The sequence below is a fragment of the Arachis ipaensis genome, chromosome B03 (genome assembly GCF_000816755.2).
Source record: "Arachis ipaensis cultivar K30076 chromosome B03, Araip1.1, whole genome shotgun sequence".
Taxonomy (NCBI): Eukaryota; Viridiplantae; Streptophyta; class Magnoliopsida; order Fabales; family Fabaceae; genus Arachis; species Arachis ipaensis.
Genome location: NC_029787.2, coordinates 11,246,657 through 11,257,076, shown reverse-complemented (window position 1 = coordinate 11,257,076; position 10,420 = coordinate 11,246,657). Strand labels below are relative to the sequence as shown.

At 29.1% G+C, this 10,420-nt stretch overlaps 1 protein-coding gene across 1 annotated transcript in view; it reads left to right on the top strand.

Moving 5' to 3' along the window:
* LOC107629546 (phosphatidylinositol N-acetylglucosaminyltransferase subunit C) overlaps nt 1-10,420 on the top strand; it is a 38,822-nt gene that overhangs the window by 18,615 nt on the left and 9,787 nt on the right. The window lies entirely within an intron of this gene.

The following is a 10,420-nucleotide window of genomic DNA, read 5'->3' as shown; positions in this document are numbered from 1 at the left end:
TTAATACATACCTATTATAATCGTATGATATATACTATGGAAAAAAAAAGGGAAATTTCCATATAGTAGCAGTAGTTAGTCTTCTCCATCACTTAGAAAAATTGTTTTTCTACCTCAATAACGATGGGCCAGCCTTCTTAGCTTCTTCGGAGATGGACTAGTCTTTCAGCTAAATTATTGGTGCCTTGGAAAATTTGTAATAATAAATTCTATAATTAATTAGTGTACAATTTTGCATTCACATGGATGACGTTATCATGTTTTTTTTTTTCTCAAATTCACTAAAACTCAAAGAAAAAAAAAAATAGAAGCTAGAGACAAGTGACTTCTTGATAAGTATATTTTCATTTATGACATTTCTACAAGTATAAAGTTTGGGTAAATAATTTAAATAAATTTAAAAAAAAATTTAAGTATAAGGATTTTTATTAATAGTAGTTTATAAATAAGTTATTTTGTATTTGAATTTTTAGTTATAGAAGTACTTATTTTAAAGTTGTAACGTTTAGATAAATAACTAAAAAAATATATTTTTTTCACAAAAAATAGATATTAAAACAACATGATAACAAATACTTTTTAATATTAAATGTTAATTTTCTATAACCTAATTACTAAGATTACAATTGTTTAGGCAATTAATTCTTTATTTGTTTTCTTATTAGTTCCATTTTTTAGGTAGAAACTGATTCTTTTACTTCATATATCTTCACTCACAATGGTGTTCTTGTATGTGGTAAATAGTAATAAAATTTTAATTCACAATAATCTTAATGGCAATGCCAACAAAATTATTGTGTAGTTAGTGTTTGCTATTTTATTGTGTATAATATGGTCGATAAAAATAAAAAATAATTATGAAATATGTGTCAATGTATATTTTGTTGCTGTTTTTTATTTTCTTTTTTACTTCTATTAAAATTTTTACCTCTTTTATTGGGGTCAAGAACTTGTTATAACTAATTATAAAAATAATTGCAACTATATAAAATTAAAACTGAGATTTTATACCGCACACAATATTAAATACAAATTTAATAATAAAAATAGAGTGGTAAAATGATTAAAAAAAATTGAAAGGAATACATGTAATAAGTGGTTCAAATGGAATATTATTTTAAAATAGTGGTGGAGGGTAAATAAATATTTTCAACAGATAAATCATTACGTGAAAATAATAGTGGAAGACCAATACTTTTAGCAGATGGAATCTTGGGTGAAAACAGTAATGGGAAGTCAATATTTTCAATATTTTTTTATAGAGTCAAAAATAAAAGTATATTTTTTTTATTTTGAGATATTTTTTTTACGAAGATAATAGAATGACTTATAGAAGAGAAGAAGTCATATATTTCTACTTTTTCAAAAAGATATGAATTAACTTTTTGAAAAATTAAAAATTGTTTTAAAAAAAGTACCAAATACATGTACTGTAATTTTTTTATAATTCAAAATAAAAAAAAAATTCTACTGCTTTTCAAACGGAGTCTAAACGGGCACCAATTTGTAATTATCATTGGCACTGCTGAATTACTAAGCATTTGTAAAGAAGCACATTTTACAAAGCTTGCATAATTCCTATTCAGTTTTATCTTAAATTCTTTAAGGTTTCAATTTTTTATTGTTATAGTCAAACATTGCAACTCACGTTTGACTACAACTTCCACAACACTTCTACGATGTTCTATTGTAGCATTTTTAATCCTCCAGAATTATTGATAAGTAGAAGATAATCATGATGTGTTTGATTTATATTATCTAACAAAACTTTTATGTTTTTACCCATTCTAAATGTCTGCACCATTCATTTTTTAAATCATTTTACGTAGTCATACTGTATTGTTATTATTCACCTACAAAGAAATAAGAAATTAACCTTGATTAAAGACCAGACACAGGTAAACTCATTCGTTTGGTTAAATTGGTAAGCAGAAATAAATAAGTTGTTGACACTGTTAGTTTAACATTAAAAAGAGTGGGTCCATTTAGAGGAATCCGTCCCAAATTTGGTTAATAGTCCAGAAAAAAACGATTAAACATGCCTAATTTCTTAAGAGAAAACACAGCATTTTAAATTTTAATAAGAGAATAAATATCAGATGCATTGTTGCTAGCAATAAGAATATCATTTACATTAAATTAAGAGAGATAATGGAAGGATTGGTTTGTCAAATAAACAAAAAGGCACAAACTGCACTGTTTTAGCTTTTAAGGTTGCAGCAAGTGTACGAAACCAGGACCTTTGAAATCTGTTTTAGACCATAAACGGCACTATGAAATTTACATATAAAAGCAGTATTTGGATTAAGAAAACTTGGAGGTTGGACCTAGGATGTACATGGCCCGGCCCAACTCGAAGCTTCGGTCCGGGCCCGAACACTTTAGGAGCTAATTTAGTGTGATTTCATCGGATCTAGAGTCGGGTAAGGGTCTCAAAAATAGACCCGGTCATTATTTCGGGTCGGGATCGGACCATAGCTCGGGTCACCCGAACTCGGCCCGATGGCCCGGTCATCATACACAATTAATATTTTGTGTTATTAGTGATGGATGATGGCTATTCTTATGTGAAATTTAAATATTGTAAACCTTAATATTTTGTGTTATTAGTCATTATAAGATTATAAGTTAATGTTTTATGTTTAAAATGCATAAGACTTTAGAGAATTTTTTTAAATAGCATAAACCCACTTAGTTTTTTAATTATAAACGTTATACAAACGAGTCATTTCAATATCTAACATCTATCAAAGAATTTTATGGTGCAATTACTGAAAAATACAACCACTAGATTATTTTTTTCGCTCAAAGGATAAAGTCCATTTCTTTTTCGTTTTCGGTCTGGATAAACTCTTTTTTTTTTGACGGGGATAAACTCTATTTCTTTTTGTTTTGGTCAGGGGATAAACTCCATTTCGAAAGTGGAGATATTGGAACAAGTAAAGTGGGCCAAATTTTGACAAAAAGACTGGCCCAAATTTTATCAAAAGTGGTGGACTCAAGCCCAAACTGTAAAATATACTTATATGTAATAACGCTTTGGTCCAGCAAACAAAGCACAAAAAATGTGGGACCAACAAACTGAACTTACTCTGCAAAGTATAAATGAAAAACGTTATTCTGGACATAAATTCACTTTGTTTTCAGAAAAAAAAAAAAAAGAATATTGTAGTTCTGATAAAATGGTGCTTTGTAACTAATTTGTGTTAGTGGAGTAGTTAACTTACTCGCCTGCTTAAGCAAGTGTCGGTGATTCAAATCCCACTAAGACAGATTAAGGGATAGCACGAGGAGCCAAAAAAAATGTTGTTTTATAGATTTTTTTTACTTGCCTTCTTTAGTTGCAGATATGTATATAAATTCATTCTCAAACACCCATGTCTTCTTTTCATGTGGTTAAACGATCTTTAGTTGATTCATGCTTTGGTAATACATCTTTGGCTTGAATATAGTTCCATTCCATTATGCAACATGACCTTATTTGCTGGATTCCATCTTCCAGGGTGATGGCAGTTTATTTATGGTCTTCATGTTGATAACGGTCGCATTGGTGGAAAGACGAAGAAAACACAAAGAGAGATTATTGAGAAGTATAATTTGAATGTCCGGATCACTCAAAATCAAAACATCATCTTGACTGATATACGTTATGCATGGAAGCCTCCCATCACAACAACGCTCAAGCTGTTCTTCTGGGGAGATTTGTCTACAGCTTATCAAGATCTCCAAATAGTATGCGTTATTGTAAATTAATGATCTATGACTGGGTGGTGCAGGTTGGTCTGAAGTATAACGAGTCTATGGTCGTAAGGGTAACTGGCTGCCCGAATGGCGGTTGTGCTTAAGGCCGTACAAAAAAAGAGAATCGTAATAATAAAAATGTAATATTCTATAATAAATGTTCAAATATACTAAATACACTCAATAATACACAAATTATTTTTCCATTCTTTTATTTCTGATATATAAAAAAAATTAGTTGATATTTGTTTAAGTAGACGAGTGAACTAATCATCCTATTAATTTAAATCAGTTAGGCTTCCTCTTATCTAGTTCGCCGGAAGCAAACAACGTCCAGCAAATTGGATGCTGATTTCTATTAGCTTCTCCACCTTCCTGGCTTTTTGTAGTTTTGCTCTTCCCACATCACAATTCAATGCCGTTTATTTTTAGGAATAATTTTGTTTGAAAAATATATAATTAAATTAATCTTTCCCCTCTTTTTTCACAACAATGTGTTTTGTTTTGTGTGACGACCTCCACAACCTTATAGATTGATCGTGTAAGAATCTTTTTGTTCATGCACTCACGCAGACAATAAGTTCATTCTCCACTGAGTTATAACCAATCTCGAAAGTCGAACCAAGTGCAATTCAGCTATGCCTCCACTTCCAAATGCAATATTTATTTATTCGTTTTATTTTATTTTATCTTGTTTCTTTTGTTTTTTTTAGAGTAAACTATCGTTTGTATTCACAAAAGTTGAAAATACTGACATAATCTACCCATAAAAAAAAGAAAATTATTATTTGTATCCATAAAAAATAGTTTTTGCAAGTAAAATTATCCAAACCCTAAAAATTTAAATAAAATTCCTAAACTACCCTTCCCTCCACCACTATCATCTCCTCTCTCTCTCTCATTTTTTTCAGCCACCCAATTCCAACATCAACCACATACCACCGTATCACCCTCCTCATCACTATTCACCCCCTTCTCCGCTAGCAACGTCGCAGACCTACCCCGAACCCAGGAGCATCGCGCCAGCTTCTCCTCGCCACCATCACCATCGGCCTCGAACTAGAGCCTACTGCGTCAGATACCCTCCTCTTCACGCTACCTTATCGTCGACATAGCCAACCCTCTTCACCTCTTTCTGCGTCGTAGAACCACCACCATCGTTGCCTGATCCCTGCCGTTGTTATATCTACCTCTCCCCTGATTTCCTTTTGCTTTGTTCTTCATTACAGGTTCATGAACCAACCCATTTTTTGCAGGCTCCGATGGTGTCTCCCCGCAGGTAGAGCATCAGGCCTTCACCCACGAAGAGGACGACACCATAATCAGAGCTCACGCTCGGTTCGCAGATGAGACATTTTCTGGCGAATCGCAGCAGCGGAGAGTGATTAATAGCGCGATTGCGCCGCCGAGGGATTCAGAGTAGAGGAAGGAAGGAAAAGAAGGATCGAAGCGAGAGTGGAATTCGTCAAAGAAGGCGATGCAGTCGTCGACGACGGGGTTGATGTCAGGGATGTGGGCGATGAAGCCGTCGGAGAAGCCGTGGCCCTGATGGTCAATGGCGCAGGTGGCGAATCCGGCCTTGGCGAAGTAGATGGCGGTGAGCTGGAGGAACTAGTTGGATTCACCGGTAAATTCGTGAACGAGGGCGAGGATTCCGGTGACGGTTGCGGGGGTAGCGGGAGCCACCATTGAGTGAAGAGTTTGAGGGGTGGTGGTGGGTGAAGGAGGTGGTGGTGGGATTTGAGATTAGAAAGGAAAAGAGGGGTGGTGGCAGGGCGAAGAGGGTTAGGGTTAGAAAGGTGATTGGGTGAAGGAGGTGGTATGGTGGTGAAGTAAGGGTAATTTAGGAATTTTAGGTAATTTTTTAGTGTTTGGATAATTTTATTATGCAAAATCTATATTTTATTGATACAAATGATAATTTTCTTTTTCTATGGATAGATATGTCAGCGTTTTTAACTTCCGTGGGTACAAATAGTAGTTTACTCTTTTGGTATTTATCTTGTTTCTTTTGTTGGGTCAAGAGTTTGTAACTCGTTTTGAAGAAGACAGTAATATAATAAATATGGAGCCTAAGTAGCCCAATTAAAATGGACCTAGTTCTTGTGTACAAGACGTTTAAACCAAAAGAATAAAAAATAAAAAGAATGTAGTAGTTATCATGTGAAATGTGGTAATCGTAATCCGTTTCCTCTCTTATATTTCTGTGTCTTCAATTTTTCTATGCTCAATGCTTATACAAATTAAATTTCCCTAAAATCATTACAGCAACATTGTCTTGTCATGATTTAGAATATAGATTGCACTAACAGTTACTTTATATGACCAAACATTACATTACATTAGAGAACCATTCAAGTAAGTATATGTTTCAAAGAAGATAAAGCTCCTTTTATAGCGAAACATTTGACTCTTTTTCTTTTATTAATTATCATATAATCCACTTTGGGAGATGGGGGCTGTGAGAGTGTGACTAGGTAAGGTTCCTGTATTAATCATTTAATCTTTTGCAAAGATTTGTATCTACCATTTTCCAATTATAAATTATTACTCCGTAGAATGAAATATTAAACATTGACTTCTGTCAGATACTTCCATTCGAAAAAGTGTCAGGGCCACATTGCAATTTTTCATAATAATAATAATTTCATTTTATTTTATTTTTTGAAAAGCTGCAATGAACCATTAAAAAAAAAAAGGAAACTTGCTAAAAATTCAAGTTTTTCAATGGATTTGGAATCTTACAACTTGTTCATAAGAATCACTACCACCGTATATATAATAATATGTAACGGTAAAATCATGAAACTCTTCAAAAGGGATTTAATTATAATAATTGAACATATATTTTATTTTAATTTGAGATAGTGTCCCTTTTTTCTTCCACCTTAACTTTGCTTTCACAGCAATGGCAGCATTAAAGATATGAGTATATGACTGTACTGCATCAATTATTAATTAATTAATTAACTAATTTTATGCACATTGTTTATTTTCTCTCATTGGTCCACGTGGTGCTCATGCAATGCTTCATATATACTTGTACTATCCAGTAAGTACTTCTTAATTGTAGTATATGGTAAGTTTGAACATTCAAAAATCAAAATAGGAGCTAGATTCTAATTTCATAAAAAATCCTTAACCACAATAAGCAATGGAAATTGATATATATGGGTGATGGTTATACATTATTCAGCTGCCTGCATAACTTAATCTATAGTTAATATTTAATTTAATATTTAATCTTAAATTAACTGAATTTTTTATTTTGTATATGCAATAAAATGTGATAATGATTATGAAATTAAAAATTTTCAACATTTACCAATTTAATGAGCTTGACTACGATTGATTTATAGATTTTCTGGAATTTAAACTAAAATACAAAATTTGAATTTATATTCTTATTCGTTTTGATTTTTTGATATTTTATTCCAAGTTCGAGTATTTTTATTGATATTTATATTTTAAAGTTAATAAAGAGTAAATAATTTGTACAAGTAGTAAATAGAATCAAGTTAATTTGATTTACTATGTATATGTTGTACAATAATAAATTGAATTAGGTTGATTCGATTTATATGTGTTTAGTGTAAATCGTATTAAGTTAATTCGATTTACATAGAGATATAAAGCGGACAGACATATAATTGAATTGTGTTTGAGACATCTATATAATTTTGAGACTCATTCATTTTATTAATTTAAATTATCCTTTAATTTTTATATATACATTATTAGTTAAAAAGTTTCACACACAAATAACCAATTTTATATAGATAAATTTTACTCAACTTTTTTTAGAATAATATACAACTTATCTTATATGATGTGTCAACTTTTAATTAGATATAACTAACTATATTTAGAACTTGAGTTACTTCAATTTAATTAGAGTTAATATCTTAACTATAATATAATTATTTTATAATTAAATTATTATTTAAAATAAATAATTATATAATTTTTTAAAATATTAATAACTAAATCTTATTTTTTTTCAAATCATTCTTTCCAAAACACAGAAAAAAAAAAATTGAAAAACTTCTTTTTCAAATTAGGTACCATAACTCTTTTTATAATGGCTTTTACTTCTCTCAATTTCTTTCAAAATCGTTCATCCCATCAAATAATTAATTTGAATACACTTTAGCAAAAATAAATTCATAAAATTCTCATTCTTATTCAGTTTTCTATTATCTCTTTTTGACAATGTTATATTATTTTTTATATTGATTTCATCTAGTAAAATCAAAATTTTAGTATGAATAGTAAAATTCATTTAAAAATTTAAAAGTTCACAAGGTTTATAATTTGGTAAAAATATATTTAAAAAAAGACAAAAAAAAAGATACAGTATTATTCAAAATATTTAACTATTATCACGGTGAGGTAGTAAACTGTGAGCGATTACATTGAGGAGTGATGGTGTGCAGAAAACTCAGGAGGATTTTTTTTAGAAAATAACTATTTGAAAAAAAAATTGGTTATATTAATATTTTAAGAAATTAGATAATCACTCATTTTAAATAATAACTTAATTACAAATAGTTTTATTATGGTTAAGATATTAACTCAAGTTGAAGTAACTCAAATTACAAGTATAATTTGTTATCAAATTAAGATAACATTCAATTAAAATTTGACATATCATAAAATATAAATTATATGTTATTTTAAAAAAAAATTGAGTAAAATTTGTCATTTTATATTTTTTAATTAGTAAAAATAACTAATTTTTATACCTAATACTTAAAAAATCATCTAAATACATGAATCTAATTAAATAACAACAAAATGTATCAAAATTAATCTAACATTAGATTATCAAAATATACACATATATAAATTAATTATGAGTTAATATTTGAATTCATCAATGAAAGATAACACATTTGTTAAGTTAGTCCTCTAATTATATTAGTTCCTGAAAAATATAATATAAACTAAAGTAGTTTTTTTTTTAAATTAAATAATAACATGTCACATTAAATACTATATAATGTGATGACATAATAGATTTAATATCATGTGTTATAAAATGATTGGTCAACCAATTATAATTATGAATATATCAATCAATTATCTTATAACATGTGATATTAATCTATCATGTTATTATGTTATGTCTATGTGATATTTAATACATTTTATTTAACATATAAAAAGACTTATTTGATTTATAATTATATTTTTTAAAAATTAATATAATAAACAAAATTTTTTAAAAACTAATTTAAAAAATAAATTAATTTTTAAAGATGAATTTAAGTATTAACTGAAGTAATTATTATGATCAAATTATCATAGCTTAGAGTAAATTACGTTAGATTCAAAATTGGTGTCTAAAATACGAAAATAGCTAGACACATAAATGCTGAATTCAAAAGCGTACATGACCATAAACAGCTAGTGGTAAAGACAACACAAGGGAGAGAAGGGTCCAAAAATTTACGAGTATTGAACAGTTGCAACTTCGATATACGTTCCAATCCTCGTGGTGCATTAATTTAAGCCCTATTGGTGCATGCCTTACTTACTCTCTCGTCGCTTACGACATTATTTGATTTTCCATTGGCTTCTTTGAATTTGGAAGAAAAAGAAATAGTATATTGTAATTAAATAGATAGAGAAGCCCAAGGCCAAATTAAAGAGAGAATCTCAGCGTGGTACTGTTGCGAATGAGAGATACAAACCGAGACAAAGTGAGAAAAGGATCAATCCTCAATATTATTAGTATAGTTGCATAAATCTATTTATATTATGGTTGTATTCTATTTGACTTTATCTAAAATTCAAAATAGGGCAACACAAGTGTCACACTAGCTACACGTTCTGCATACACAAAACTGTGTGTGCGGTCATTTTGATTTTGATACTTAAAATCCTATTTTGCAAATGAAAAAGTATAGGTAAAATAAATATTAATTTTGCATTTTTTAAAAAATAAAATTTAAATAATTATTAATTAGTGATAATTAATTAATATATAATACAATTTAAAAATATTTATTAATTTATTATTGACTAAATTTTTATTGGTTACTTAGTCAGATTGTTTACAAATTTACAATGATACAAAAAAGTCTACATAGTAACACAGTAACGTCAGTGACAAGTACAAGCCAAATCATGTTTTCTTTGATTCTGATCCTAGCTTCGACTTGTCTAGTTATTTCATTCAAAACTATTATATACAAAAAATAAATTATTAAATTAGTTAAAATATAAACTAATTTTTTTTATATGAAAAAATATTAGTATTTTTATTGAAAATAAAATTATTTGATATAATTATATGTGAGTGGATTTAGTAGGTTGAGAATTAACATGCAGAATGTGTGTTTGATACGTGTCATTATTTTGACAATACGTAGATATGTGTTGAACGCTTTTTTTGTATTTCTACAATATCGTATACACTTCAAATATCAATATTCAATTAAATACTATCTTCATCTCCATATTAAAAATAATTTTTATAGAGTAAATACTCCACCCGACCCCTGGCAATTACCTCGAAAGGACAACCAGGTCTTCAAGAAAAAAAAAAAAACACTCAATCCGAGTTCGAATCTTTTTTTGGATTGATTAGTCCCTGTGCAAAAAAAAAACAACATTAATTTTTTTTGGCACAGAGGCCTCGTTGTCCTTTTGAGATAATTAATTAATTATCATC